The following is a 14027-nucleotide window of genomic DNA, read 5'->3' as shown; positions in this document are numbered from 1 at the left end:
CAGCCTTCAAGCTAGGCTTCTCGTGCCAATAGAGAGCTCATCACCTGAAATGTATGTAAATTTTGTCGCCGAGTGCTTTGCATACCGGCGTAGCACACTTTTCATCGTGGCCAATAAATTGGCGGTTATTCATGAAGAGTTACGTCGTTTGATGAGGCGGTCCAACAAACAACCTTTCGGATAGAATTGAGGGACCGATCGTGGAAGCTTCATGCTACCACCAAATGTTTTAATGGTAATTGTTATGCTGGGATAAGCACACCTCCTCGCTCAGTAGCTGCTGCCTCGGCTCATACGAAGGGCATAAACAGAAAGACAGCGTAAATAAATCATTAGAAATGAGCCATCCACCGGCGTGGTTTGAGGAAACCAGACAGTTTGTGATTAGTTTTGCGAAGGTATATTATGCAAGAATGTTCACTTTTGAATAATTTCTCGTTTTAATAAAGGCGTAGCTAATCAGCGAACTTGAAACACAATTTTAGAATTTGTTGTTTCATAGGAGTCATATGAGGCTGTCAAAAAAGTCCTGCGGTATTTCCGCGAGGTGTCGTTGTAAGCGCGTAGTTCTAGTTGTATTCCTTATATCGAGTCATACTATAGCTTGTTGGAAAGGTATTTTGCGCGCTATAATATAGTCCTTGACAGTGTTTTGTTTGGTTAAGTCGTTCGTGAGTTATAGTGTCGCAAATATGGAGCAAAATAAAGAGAAAATCCGACATATTTTACAGTACTACTATGACAAAGGCAAAAATGCATCTCAAGCTGCCAATAAAATTTGTGCAGTTTATGGACCCGATACAGTTTCCATTTCCACCGCACAACGATGGTTTCAACGTTTTCGTTCTGGTGTAGAGGTCGTCGAAGATGCGCCACGCTCCGGAAGGCCTGTCGTCGAAAATTGCGACAAAATCGCTGAATTAGCCGAGAAAGACCGGCATAGTAGCAGCCGTAGCATCGGCCAAGAGCTGGTGATAAGTCATTAAACCGTTATTAACCATTTGAAGAAGCTTGGATTCACAAAGAAGCTCGATGTATGGGTGCCACACACGTTGACGCAAAAAAACATCTTTGACCGTATCGACGCATGTGAATCGCTGCTGAATCGCAACAAAATCGACCCATTTCTGAAGCGGATGGTGACTGGAGATGAAAAGTGGGTCACTTACGACAACGTGAAGCGGCTCAGACGGTGGCCTCATTAACGGCCAGGAAGGTTCTGCTGTGTGTTTGGTGGGATTGTCAAGGAATAATCTATTATGAGCTGCTTCCCTATGGCCAAACGCTCAATTCGGACCTGTACTGCCAACAATTGGACCGCTTGAAGGTAGCACTCATGAATAAGAGGCCATCTTTGATAAACAGAGGCCGCATTGTCTTCCATTAGGACAACGCCAGGCCACACACTTCTTTGGTGACGTGTCAGAAGCTCCTGGAGCTTGAATGGAAGGTTCTTTTGCATCCGCCGTATAGTCCGGACCTTGCACCAAGTGACTACCACCTGTTTTTGTCCATGGCGAACGAGCTAGGTAGTCAGAAGTTAGCCACAAAAGAGGCCTGTGAAAATTGGCTATCCGAGTTTTTTGCCAATAAGGAAGCGAGCTTCTATAACAGGGGTATTATGAAGTTAACATCTCGTTGGGAGCAAGTCATCGAGCAAAACGGCGCATATTTGACTTAAAACAGATGATTGTAACTAATTTTATGAACAAATGAAAATAAAAATAAAAATACCGCAGGACTTTTTTGACAACCTAATATTATTCGGTAGTTTTGTGGTTTCATTATGATTAGATAATATTTCAGTAATTAGACAATGTAATGGATAATAGTCCATCCAAGATTTGCCAACTTTCAAAAAAACATATTAAGTCGTACACAAATCAAGTTACAATCGTACATGACATCAATCAAACTATACATTATGTATATCTAAAATCTAGAATACCACTGTCAAATTCGGCAAAACAAGCGTCGATGTCGAAGCTTATGGGTCGAAGCTCTTGGAAAATCGCAATGCTTTGAGTGGCAAAAAAATTAGTTTTTGACGTGAAGAACGAAAACCGTGGAAAATCTCCGAAAATTTTCCAGGACAGTCCAGGACCTTTGGACAAAGATGACACTCAAACGCAACAACAATTCACGGATTAATTGAATGTGACTTGAGAACCACCTACAGACAATACGAAAACCATGGGAATGATCCAGAAGATCGGAAAATGGGTTCCAAATGAGCTGAACGAAACAGAGCAGGATACCCGAAAAATCACATGTGAAATCCTGCTCGTCAGATACAAAGAAAATAAATTTTCCGTCGGATTGTGACTGGTGTGGAAAATTGCATTTGCTTCGAGAACCCCAGGTAGAGATTTGGCTTGAAATTTGTCAACCAATGCATCGAACTCCTCCCACGCAAATGACCGCTCTTCACCTGACTGCTAACTGCTACTTGCTTAACAATTTTTTTAGCTTTTGGTACATTATCTGTATTATTATTATTATTATGTTTAATCGCAATAAAACCGTTTAACTGAAAACGTTGAGTCTCGTGTCGGTCTCTAGGACTGATATTGAGCTTTTCGTTAGAAAGACGTTGATCACTGGGACTCACAGTTACAAAATAAGGAAATGAAAAAAGACCATGGTTTGTTTTCGGATGTTTTACGACATATGACTAATTCATAGTCGAATTTCCGACTGTTTTCTTTTAATACAATCAATATTTTTGGGAGCGGCAACTGACACTGATATTTGTGCAAAAGCACTTGATGCAAACTGAATGAAAAGCACAGTATGAATAATCCGGGGCTCAACGTGTGAATTTTTTTTAAATTTTATTTCTTACTTTTTTTTATTCCGTTGATGGTGATGATGATGATGACGATGTTTTTCCATTTGATACCCATATGCGGAAGATGGAGTTGATGAAAAGTAATTGATCATTTTGTGACTGCGGCCATCTTGGTTTATTTTATGATCTACTGTGTTCTACTAGTCAAGCCGTTTCATTTGATACCCATATCAATATGGTTTCGCAGAAAAATATGCATCGCTATTTTGTGACGGCGGCCATTTTGAATTTACTTTTTTTTCAAAATAATTGTGTTTTACTACCTTCCATTTCATATCCATATTGAGGTGATTTTGAAATATATATATCGCCATTTTGTGACGACGGCCATTTTGGATTTGCATTTTTTTTTTCAACTCACTGTGTTCTACTAGTCAAGACCAGAGCTGCACTTTTTTATCGATATTACTGACAACTGACGAGCCACGTTAGTTACTCCCTACTGACAAAAATCTTGATCAAATGGTGACTGGCGGAGTACGATGCAACACTTTGCCTGTTTACTGAACTTCAATGGTGTTGCAATGGTCGTCATAGTAGCCCAAATATATGCAGTGACAGTGACAAATTGCAGCTCTGGTCAAGACCTTTCATTTTCGAATTTTTATTTTTAAAATTTCAATGATTTGTTCGATAAATCACATAATGTTTATTTCAATTTACATAATGCGTATTATGACAACCCGTTTTGATTTTCTGATTTTCTACATTCTGTAAATGTTTTTTTTTAAATATCGCATACATTACTAAATTGAATATTTCACAATAATTCAGTTGTGCACTAACGGTTATGTTTTCACAATCAATTTCAAATGAATATTATCTTCATATCAACAATGAGTTTCAAATGAATAAGGTTGAAATAACTATGGTTCATATTTATAAACTCAATTTAAAAAAAAATCTAATTCGAATATTGGACATTCTAGAGTATCTAATATTGCCAGCCCCTCCCTCCCAAAAATCCCCACATGGTGTGTGGATGGTTCCTTACCATATTTTTTTGAGAAGTGGGTAATCCAGAAAAAAAATCACACAAAAAAAGGTTTTCCTGTACACTGATTGTGTTGTGTAAAACAAAGAAACATTTGGTCTTTCATTCGTATAATGCCTTCATTTTATCTCTATATGGTATATTTTTTTCAATTATCTAAGTTTTGTTTGTATAAGACGAATAAAAATTCATACTTTCTAGAAGACAACACGCAGTGTTTGGTCTCTTGACATAATCGCTTAATTTTACAGACAGAAACAATTTTTCAAACCAAAATCTCTCAATCAGATCTTCCATATTCAAAGATTTTAAATGGAAGCCTTTGTGATATTTTCAAACTTTATGCTGAATTTGTTCCAAAATCAATACAAGTCTTTCATTCTCACTGCAAAAGCGAAATCCTTCAGGATGTTTCGCGCAGATGCTTACAAAGGACATTAAATAACACTAAATCAAAACGTGCTCACTGAATGTTAACCCATCGTTAGAGCACTGGGCACAATCATTCCCATTGACGACTTGTCTCGCTGCCGTCCCTGCCCTCCACCGTCTTGGCCCAACATCATGGATTGGCTGCACGTACACCGAATAACTTGTCAAGTTCGCACGGACAGCTTTATGCTTGGCCCGGCGGCCAACTTACCTGATGCTGCTAAACAGCATCGATATGGGCGCGGATGCTGCAGCTAAGTGTCGACACTTACCAAGCTAGCTAAGCTACGATTAGTTCAAACAGCAGCGTTATAATAGACACAAAACATTGCTGCGACATTAGGGTGGACACGGCCTTTCGGCCGAACGAACAAGAGATGCGTGGATTGTCACGTTTATTTGCTATTATTTATCTATTTGTATGACACCATCCACATCAATTCTTGGGAACGAAAAAGGATTCTCCGACATCTGCTAATAATTCTCAAACATTTTTTCCATTAACAACCCTCTAGAATTCCGCTTCGTAACGCGGCAAGTAAAATCACACCACAAGATTGCTACGAGCTTTGACATTTTCAATCCGAAAGCGTGCGGTCATCTGCCGAGAACCGAGCACACTCTATCCGGGTGTGGAGGCATAAAAAAATCTATATATCCATAATTACCGATCGACGGCACGAGCAATACAAAAGATCACTCTGTAGAATCACTTGACGGTTACTTTGGTGGGCTTAACATATCGGAATAATCGCGATAGTGTCTCGGTTGGGGCTAGCGTATCGAAGGTAGACAGCATTTGTGACCTATCGGTTCAAGCAAGCAACTGATGATTTGTGCATAGTGTTATAGGAAAAAAGGACCGAAAATGGTCTTCATTTTACGACCCGCTCCTATGCTCCATGGCTGGAGGAAAATTAAAGTGTGTAATTTGCGATGCAGTTTGATATAACTTTGACCAGTCAAAGGTGGTGGATGATTGAATGAAACAGGACTCGCATGGACAGAAACAACATGCCGGATGTGAAACTTTGAAAATCAACTTAATTGTAGATACAACTCTTTTTTTTTTTGCAATTCTAACGAACAAGATACAATCAATCACAATCCATTATTGTAGGGAATTCATAATGAAGACCTTTTTTTTGGAGAATCATACGTTAGTTTTTAATCAAGCAAATATCTTTCCAACAATCTTTTTAAAGCAGAGAAGACCGCAAGGAAATGAAGAATATTCATCTCTTGCAGTTTTCAATGTATTTATTTCACGTTTCAATTCATTCAACAGAGAAAAAATCCTTCAATGCTGATGATATCCTTTGATTGATTTGCACAGTTTCTTTCCTCATACTTCATGCTTCTAAATCATGCTTTTAATTACATATTGTTAGATGACTTTAACCCCTGCCTAAAAGGTCGAAAAATAATGAATGCTCGAGATTTTTTTTTATTTAAGGAATAAAGTGAAGCGTTTGGGTATTTTGGTTATTGTTTAAGGTATATTTGAAAATGTATTTTCCATTTTTGAGTGCACGAATAATGATTATTACTGTGTTGACAGCTGGATGTGTAGATGCTGTCTGAAAATAGGTACCTTGCTGGTGGTATCGGTTCAGAATAGCTAGGTATCGCAGAACGAATTTCAATGAATATTTTGAAACTTTAGTACAATACCTAAAGCGTAACATAGGGGTTTTTAAAAATTCGAAAAATTGACAAAATGACGGTCATTTTTGTTAAAAATGAGTTATTTTCCATTTTCGCTTTTGAGAAGCTCATGAAAAATCGAAAAAATTAGATATCAATAAACGGCTATATAACGCCTTAAATAATTCATTTTCGCATGCTTATAAAAAATCCCATCAAAATCGGCTAAGTAGATCCTAAGATATAGATACCACCATTTTGAAAAACATGGTTTCGAGAAAATGAGATTTAAAAATTCGTACATCAATACTATATCCCTTGATGTGACTTCATACTTTTGGTTGTAAATTTCCAACGAAATCAAATATCAAAATCCTTTTAGGACAACATTTCTGAGGGCATAAGCTTCCCAAAAACGCAAAAAAATCGGTTTTTCAGATCTTTCAGACCGGGGTTCCACCTTAAGCTAAAAAGAAAAATCCGGACAAATCAAAACCGCTGCCCTTAATGCATTCCTTAATGAATCCTGCAAGCTCGTAACAAAAACCCAGATCTATTTGATCGAAAGTTAGCAAAACTTTTGAACGGAGCAGGAATTTTATACCTCGGAAGAATGTAAAATCAAAATGAAGTCAAAATTCCTTGAAAATTAATTGTCCTGAGACCATGAAATAGCAAATTTATCAGGAGGAATGTCTACGGAAGAGACTGCTGTCTTTTCTGGAGAAGCATGAGGTGGATTACCATTCTGGCTGAACTTGGCAAGATGGCATTACCCAAATTCCACCACAAAGTGGTGCTGCAGTGATGCTCGAGGAGCTGAATCCGGCAAATACTCCGAAACTAAGGTCAATTGAGGAGTACTGGTCCATTATGGAGCACATACTGAAGAAAAAGGTCACGCTGAACGGTGGCCCAACATTTCACGATGAGGAGGAGACCTGGGGTATTGATGGGGTGCTATCATTGAGTACCATTTGCACGTTGTTGGCGGTATACCGCGCATTTGCCGTTGTTTCGTAATGGCAGGATGGCAGAGTTCGGCCAAAACTGTGCGGAATAATCTTTTTGTTTCAGAAATGTAGGTTGCTTCCGTAAATTTCCTGGTTTCCAATAACGACGCCGACCACGTTCGTGCAAGCATCAGGAGAAAAGAAGGAATGTTAGTATGATATTCGCAGCCAGGGGATCAGCTCCATAACGTGGTTTCCCAGCGAATATCATGGAAGAGGTAATTGTTAGTGGAAAGGGTTAAAACCCGGGATTCACTGCGGTAAGTGAATGCATTCCGATACATTCGATACGATCCGACGATATATTTTAATTTAGGGTGCGAACAACTTTTCCAATCTCCTCAACCTCAACCTTCTCAACCTCAACCTTCTCAACCTCAAACTTCTCAACCTCAACCTTCTCTCTCTCTCTCTCTCTCTCTCTCTCTCTCTCTCTCTCTCTCTCTCTCTCTCTCTCTCTCTCTCTCTCTCTCTCTCTGTGTGTGTATTTTTTCCAAAGATTTTTTGGACTAACCCATCCGGTTACCAATATCTATCACCTATCATTTGGTTCTCTGGACGTTCCTGTTGGTTCTTCTGTTATTTCTGTTTGAATGAAAATTACACCTTCGTCTTTGTTGATGAAACATTCAATAGGTTATGATCGCCCCCCATCTAAAAGCAGTTTCGAAAACTCCGACAAATTCTGTACAAAGTTTATTTATTGTTTTTTTTGTTATTATTCTCTCTCTCTTTTCTCCTTCTCTCTCCCTCTCTCTCTCCATCTCTCACCCTCTCCTTCTCTTTCTCTCTCTCTCTCTCTCGATATTTATAATAATACTCTCATTCTTTACTTTGGTACATCAGTGCAAGCTCTGCATTCTTGTTTGCAGCATATTCTGAGAATGCGTTCTAAGGCAAATTCGGGGGCTTCCAATTTCCCCAGTTCATTCGCCTACAGCCTTGAAAAAGGCCAGTTTAAAGCAATCATTTGACCCAAAATGATGCAAACATTTTTACAATCCTTTAATAAATCCTCGAGCTGTGAGCGTTCGAAATCTTTCATAATTTCATACATGTTCAACTTTCAGATTTTCATTTCTCCTCCTCTACAACCCTGTTCAACGCAATCATACATTAAAACATCAAGCTTAATATATTCACTACATTTGCCTTCATAAGATAGAAACCACCCTTCAAAAAGGACTGACGTCATGAACCAGAACAAATAGTATTCTGAGAGAACAATGTCTGAGGAATACGACGGGTGAGGAAGATCCTCACAATTTACTTCATTTTATGATGAGGTGTAATATTATCTCGCTTCTATATAACAGCACTGGCAGCTATACGGATAGCGTGGTCGTGTGAAATAGCTTTGCATTCCAGTCGGCTTTAGTTCAATCCCCGTTGACGTCGTAAGGACTTTTTTTCTGGCTCAATCCCAAATGAAATGAGAAAAGAAAACAGAAACAGATGTCTGCTCGCATACATACAAACCATTTTTAAGCTTTTAAAACAGCTCATTATTTGCGCATTTGATGAAATGTTTTCTGCCAACGCTAGTTTGGGTGCAGCTCGATTCTAACTTCTTCTAACGTTTGAACTGAGCTAGTGAATCATCCTCCGAAAGTTTCTCGGAGTTATCATTTTTCAATCGTTCATAGCATTTTTACTTCATCGTTATAACTCTGTTCAAGTAATCGATGAACTTCTGTTACACTATGTTTCTGATATTTCTGTTTCAATGAAAATTACCCCTTCGACTGTGATGATGAATAATTCAATAATTAATGATCGCCCCCAAATCGAAAAGCAGTTTTGAAAACTCTGATAAATTCTGTACAAAGTTAAATTATTATTTTGACGAAAAAAATAATTTTTCGCATCGATTTCGAAAAAGTGCCAAAAACAGATGTTTTGTAGTGTTTTAGAAAATCATCTGTAATTTTGCAAACATTTCAGTTCATTCTTAGAGTCACGTAGCATTTTGTACTTATGGTACGATTTGCGATTAAAAGCTCCTCTAATTTCCTTCAAACTTTGATAAATCGGGTAAAGAACACGACTGAACCTATCAATATGAAACGTTCACAAGTGTTTTGGGGATATACTAGGTTAACAATTTGCCTGCAAACATTTGAACTTACTGAAATATTTGCTAAATTACAAATGATTTTCTAAAACACTACAAAACACCTGTTCTCGGCACTCTTTTTGAAATCGATGCGAAAAAATTTTTTTTTCGCCAAAACAATAATTTAACTTTATACAGAACTTATTGGAGTTTCAAACTCTACCCTTCGATTTGCGGGGTGATCATTACTTATTGAATTATTCATCACCAAAGACGAAGAAGTAATTTTTATTCAACCAGAAATATCTCTGTAAGGAAAGGTCCTAAAGGAACGTTCAAGGAACCAAATGAAAGTCGATTGATAAGGTTATTTTGATTTGCTATTGAGTTGGTTAGCAAAAAATTGTGTTAGTCCACAAAATCTTTGTAAAAAATAGAAAAAAAAGGTTTTTCTATTTCTCCCCGATATTGTTGCCCACTAAACCTACACACAAATCAAGATAAAAATATGGATGTAAAATATTCTAATACCTGAAAGCTGAAGCTTTAAAATGATGTACATCTGTACTTCGCACTATGTTCCTTTAATTTTTTGACGAGTGTGTATTATTTGAATATTCAAAAAATCATTGATATTCTCATCTTATTCTAGTAATTAACATAGTGATCCTTTATTTGTCTTCTGCTGATCATAACATAAATTTCAACATGTCACAGATATCTTTTTTGCAGAGCTATACAACTGATTTAAGATATCATGCTTATTGCATGTCCGAAAGTAATAAACAAATATCGCAACTGGTGTTCACAAACATACTCCGTCACCCCAAGAAGCACGAAATTAATTCAAACAAATATTAATAACAGTCATTATTACATAACAGTCCTTTCACAACTGACGACATCCTTGCATCAAAAAATATATCAAGTGAAATAAACAACATTCAATCACTCACATTTTACGTTTCAAACTCCCGATGGCAAATAAATCAAATTCAGTCTTCACTTCTCACACTGTCTGTTTTGCCTGGTCCATGAATCATGCGCTTTCCTCAGGCGTTTGTTATTCTGGGGGTAGATTTTCACACGGTTTCACACAGGAAAATGTCACAGTCTCATACAAAACAAATCGCCAGATTCGATTCAAAGCTCCTATTCGAACCCTCAAGGATCCTTTTTTCTTCAGGAAAACGACGCACTTCACTCGAAGCAACGCTCAAAAACGACAAAATTACCCGAGTACCCGAGTCCGTGTGACAACTGGAAGGCTTGAATCCGCTGACATAACTTAAATACCTTTTTTCCATTTCGATGCGCACCCCAAAGGTGATCTGTGTACTCCGGCCAGACTCCCCCCATTCATGCTGCACAACCAGTAACATCTTCAGAGTGGATCCTAGCCGGGGTTGGCACGGCAGCGATCTCTCATTCTCGACGCCCAAACTGAGATGCGGCCGCATGTGGCCATAAGCACACAACTCTCACTCTCGTTGGACCGCGCCAAAAGTTATCTCTTCGCGCAAGTCAAGCCGGCTGATCAGCAAGAACGCGACGATACTCAGCAAAGCAAACACACGAAGTGAGAGCGAAAGTATGGCGTATTTCACTCACTGGTGAAGCATCCATCAGAAACGCGAGAGAAGCACGTGTTCCGTGAGGCAGTTGTGGCGTTTTGGCGCGCATCGCAAAGGTTCCCACCGATAGACCTGATACGAACAATACAGGTGTTAAAATTTGTCGTGAGTTCATCAGCTCTTTATTATTGAATAATCGGCTTCAAAATAAATAGGCAGAGTATAATTGAAGATGATTGATACAGCCTGTGCTCGTGGAATTTCGACACTAAAATATTGTATTTAAAATCTGAGATAATTACGATCGTTTATTTCATCAAAATATTTATCTATAACACCTTATATCTATCTATAATACAGCATATTTCCATGTTTCTAGTTCCCATCGGCTGTAGAATTGTAGAACTTTGCGTCGACACTGATATTTTAAATGTGAATTTTTTTTCAGTAGTTTTTATATGCACAGCTATTAGTGTACCATATTGAGTAGATTCGGTAGATTCAGATTTCAGATTTCAGATTTCAGATTTCAGATTTCAGATTTCAGATTTCAGATTTCAGATTTCAGATTTCAGATTTCAGATTTCAGATTTCAGATTTCAGATTTCAGATTTCAGATTTCAGATTTCAGATTTCAGATTTCAGATTTCAGATTTCAGATTTCAGATTTCAGATTTCAGATTTCAGATTTCAGATTTCAGATTTCAGATTTCAGATTTCAGATTTCAGATTTCAGATTTCAGATTTCAGATTTCAGATTTCAGATTTCAGATTTCAGATTTCAGATTTCAGATTTCAGATTTCAGATTTCAGATTTCAGATTTCAGATTTCAGATTTCAGATTTCAGATTTCAGATTTCAGATTTCAGATTTCAGATTTCAGATTTCAGATTTCAGATTTCAGATTTCAGATTTCAGATTTCAGATTTCAGATTTCAGATTTCAGATTTCAGATTTCAGATTTCAGATTTCAGATTTCAGATTTCAGATTTCAGATTTCAGATTTCAGATTTCAGATTTCAGATTTCAGATTTCAGATTTCAGATTTCAGATTTCAGATTTCAGATTTCAGATTTCAGATTTCAGATTTCAGATTTCAGATTTCAGATTTCAGATTTCAGATTTCAGATTTCAGATTTCAGATTTCAGATTTCAGATTTCAGATTTCAGATTTCAGATTTCAGATTTCAGATTTCAGATTTCAGATTTCAGATTTCAGATTTCAGATTTCAGATTTCAGATTTCAGATTTCAGATTTCAGATTTCAGATTTCAGATTTCAGATTTCAGATTTCAGATTTCAGATTTCAGATTTCAGATTTCAGATTTCAGATTTCAGATTTCAGATTTCAGATTTCAGATTTCAGATTTCAGATTTCAGATTTCAAATTTCAGATTTCAGATTTCAGATTTCAGATTTCAGATTTCAGATTTCAGATTTCACATTTCAGATTTCAGATTTCTACACGGAGCTGCCACCTCGAATATTTAATCCACTCCTTGTCATAAACTAGAATGGCAAAGAGTATCCTGCTCGTGTGCTACTAGATTATGAATCAATGTGTAGCAATGTGTAGGGGTGCCCATCCAGGAGACCTCATTCAGTTATACAAAACAACGATATTGTCAGTGTTAGAATATGGCAGTTTTTGCTTCCGATCAGCTGCCAGGATTCATATTCTCAAGCTGGAGAGAATACAATATCGTTGCCTGCGTATAGCCATGGGGTGTTTGCATTCGACACATACGATGAGTCTCGAAGTTTTGACAGGAGTACCCCCGCTTACTCTTCGGTTCACAGAATTATCCTACAGATTTCTCATCCGTTGCAAGATCATGAATCCATTGGTGATTGATAACTTCGAAAATCTACTCCAACTGACTCCTCAGTCAAGTTTTATGTCTTTATACCATGAGTACCTTACTCACGACGTGCACCCTTCACCAGGCATCTCCAACCAAGTTTGCTTCCCATACTTTTGCAATTCCTCTGTCATTTTTGATCTGTCCATGCGACAAAAAATCCATGGAATACCAGATCACCTAAGCTACAATGTTATTCCGTCGATATTTTCGGAAAAATATGGGAAAGTTGGATCTGATAAAATGTTCTTTACTGACGGTTCATACATAAACGGGTCCACTGGCTTCGGCATCTTCAATGAAAATTCCAGTGCCTCTTTCAAACTCAAAGATCCTTGTTCCATGTATGTCGCAGAAATGGGTGCGATATACTATGCTCTAGGGATCATTGAAACACTGCCCATCGACCATTATTTTATTTTTTCAGACAGTCTCAGCTCAATAGAGGCAATCCGCTCAATGAAAGTTGATAAACGCTCATCTTATTTCCTAACAAGAATAAGACATCTACTGAGTGTTTTGGTCGAAAAATTATTCAAGATTACCTTAGCATGGGTTCCCTCTCATTGCTCGATTCCGGGGAATGAATAAGCGGACTCGCTAGCTAAGGTGGGCGCTTCGGAAGGCACACTTTTTGAAAGGCAAATTGCCTATAATGAATTTTTTCACATTCTTCGTCAGGACACACTCGTTAGTTGGCAGCGCATGTGGAGTGAAAATGAGTTCGGTCGTTGGTTACACACGATTATCCCTAAGGTTTCGACGAGTGCTTGGTTTAAGGAATTGAATGTAGGTCGTGATTTCATTCGCGTGATATCTCGGCTCATGTCCAATCACTACAACCTAAACGCGCATCTCTATCGCATTGGGCTCGCAGCAAACAATCTTTGTGATTTTGGCGATGGCTACCACGACATCGAGTATGTTGTCTGGTCGTGTATCCGGTTCCATGCTGCTCGCTCTCAGCTCTCTAGAGCACTGAGAGCACAAGGCAGACAATCGGATATCCCCGTCCGGGATATCTTAGGTAGCCGTGATCCTGATCTTCTGCTTCATCTATACCTGTTCCTCAGAAACGCCGATGTCAACGTTTAATGATGTTTCCTTCGTTGTGTCCCTGTTTCATATCCCTCCTATCCGATCTATAAACTTTTACTTAGTCGCGGCAATACATACACACACTCTTTACAGATACACGGGCCAAAGGTTGTGCTATTCGATTTTTTGCGTGAGCATTTAATCTGAAAGACCCTGTATGTGAATGAATAGTGAATGATTAGGATTAATTGTATTGCTGACTAACAGTAACCATACAATGCTACAGTGTTATTTTGCGTGTCAAAAACTATCATTTCATTATTTCGCTAATAATTTTTACGTAAAAATGTCGAAATATACACCCAGGTTTTTTTACGCGGGTGATACGTACCTCGTAGAAAAAAACCGCGTTAATTGGAAAATCCGCGTAAAAAAACGGCGTTAATTCGAAAATCCGCGTAAAAAAACGCTTTAATTGGAAAATCCGCTTAAAAAAACCATGTCACCTGATGATAGATATCAAATGGGATTATCATTACGTTGAACGAAAGTAAAAAGTT

General features: G+C 38.0%; 1 protein-coding gene across 3 annotated transcripts in view; it reads right to left on the bottom strand.

Annotated features, from left to right (window-relative positions):
* Window positions 1–14027, bottom strand: part of LOC129775195 (mucin-2) — a 159948-nt gene that overhangs the window by 66327 nt on the left and 79594 nt on the right. The window contains exon 1 of one of the 3 annotated variants that reach the window (XM_055779580.1): window positions 9950–10243. The exons of the other annotated variants lie outside the window; for them this stretch is intronic. The gene's annotated coding sequence lies outside the window, so the exon portion shown is untranslated. Of the gene's footprint in view, window positions 1–9949; window positions 10244–14027 lie in introns of those variants that run through there. 3 annotated transcript variants of the gene reach the window in all.

Source organism: Toxorhynchites rutilus, chromosome 3 (genome assembly GCF_029784135.1).
Source record: "Toxorhynchites rutilus septentrionalis strain SRP chromosome 3, ASM2978413v1, whole genome shotgun sequence".
NCBI lineage: Eukaryota > Metazoa > Arthropoda > Insecta > Diptera > Culicidae > Toxorhynchites > Toxorhynchites rutilus.
Note: the sequence above shows the minus strand (reverse complement) of the source record. Positions and strands in the feature narration are given on the sequence as shown.